Source organism: Cyprinus carpio, chromosome B19, assembly GCF_018340385.1.
Source record: "Cyprinus carpio isolate SPL01 chromosome B19, ASM1834038v1, whole genome shotgun sequence".
NCBI lineage: Eukaryota > Metazoa > Chordata > Actinopteri > Cypriniformes > Cyprinidae > Cyprinus > Cyprinus carpio.
In genome coordinates, this window is record NC_056615.1 from 28,784,558 (window position 1) to 28,786,299 (window position 1,742).

General features: G+C 38.9%; 1 pseudogene; it reads left to right on the forward strand.

Moving 5' to 3' along the window:
- Positions 1–247: 247 nt before the first annotated feature.
- Positions 248–1,742, forward strand: part of LOC109070544 — a 731,031-nt pseudogene continuing 729,536 nt past the window's right edge.

Sequence of the window (1,742 nt, forward strand, 5' to 3'; positions counted from 1 at the left end):
GAGGAGCTCTTCTGGGAAAATCAGCGGCATGTCGGAGCACAGTCCTGAGAAGTCATTAACACGAAACACACCGATTAACTCTAAACCCCCTCATACCTGCCAGCTTAAAAATCAATTAATCAAATGTATAAATTAATTAAACAGAGCAATAATACCAGTTTTCACACTTTTGGTGACTTTTGTGTCGATTAACGATCTAATCGCGGCGTTCTCCGTATCTCCTCAAACTGCCGCTCCCGCGCTTTCTCCGCGCATGCGCAGCTCTGCGGACGCGGTCACGCGCAGAGACCCGTGGGCGCGCAGCAGCAGAGCACGAGCAGCGCGATCACTCCGCAGCAGGATTATCAGGAATCATGAGCGTGGGAAAACTGGTAAGATTGCGATGAAATCACACTCTCACCGCCGTTATAACGCGCTATGACACGACACGAGCTGAGAAACAGACGGAACGCGACAGTGTCGCAGTTCTTTGATAGGTTCTGGAATAAATGTCTGTGCTGGTCATTTTGCAGGCAGATTTCGCAAGCTGGTGTGTAAATACAAACTATCGAACTGTCCTGTGTGTGCACATCTCTGTCCCACAGCAGAAAAACACACAAAAATCAGAGTAATGAGCATACAACTTTATCATGTAGTGAAACAAGTATTTATTAGGTTCTTTAGTAAGATCCATAATAATTCAGGTTATATAATTAAAATAAAATACATGAAATTCCATTAGATTCAGGGTTATTATAGTAAGTAAAAATAAAACCATCAAAAACACAATTTGAAATTAATCAAATCTGAAATTATTTCAGCTAGTTATCAAATTCCATTATTTTAACTTTAAGTAATAAAATAAGTAACTGAAATGAAGTTAAAAACTATATAGACATTAAAAAAAACAAACTAAAAAACAAAATTACTACTACTTCAACTAAAATAAAAAATGTAAAAACTAACTCAAAGTATTAACAAATCTATGATATTGTCTCAATGAGACCTGATTAGATTAGATTTTATTTTTTGCCATCAACTTTTTATTGTCTTTTATATATTACATAACATCATAACATCCGTTCAAAACAAAACAAACAGCAACAGACATATAATCAAGAATATCTAAAGAGGAGAGAAAGAGGAATAAAATCATTCCTTTATATAATCAAGTATGTTAGAGGACAAACATTGCCAAGCATCAACAGTACTAGGTTTCGCCTTATTAATTCATGCTGATGTATATTCACAAGTCACTACTTTAAGGAGGCTATGGATCTGATTAGATTAGATATTGTGTTATTATTTTCATTTTTCATTCATGCATTTATGCATTTGGCAGATGCTTTCGTCCAAAGCATTGCATTAATGCATTCAGATCAAATGTAAAATTGATAATCAGAGACAATGAAATACAGTGTCTAAAACAGAAGTGCCGATAGCATGATGTCAGAGGTCCACATGACGGTGTACAGTAGTGCAGAAGGTGTTAATGTGTGATGGTGATGTTGGTCAGCGAGCGTCTGCAGTGTCTGATTGTCATTCTCACAGTCAGATGCTTTAATGATGGTCAGATATCCAGCGTGATGAGTCCCGTCCCATCGCGTCCCGGCACCCTCTTAACCCTTTACACACATTTAACCCACACCGCTCACATTTACCACCATTACTGCTGTGAACCAGAGCTCCTCGTCCTCCGGGGCCCGCTGGGGCTCTCCATGAACTTCAGCCAGGATCCGCACAGTCTTGGAAAGCCTGTATAC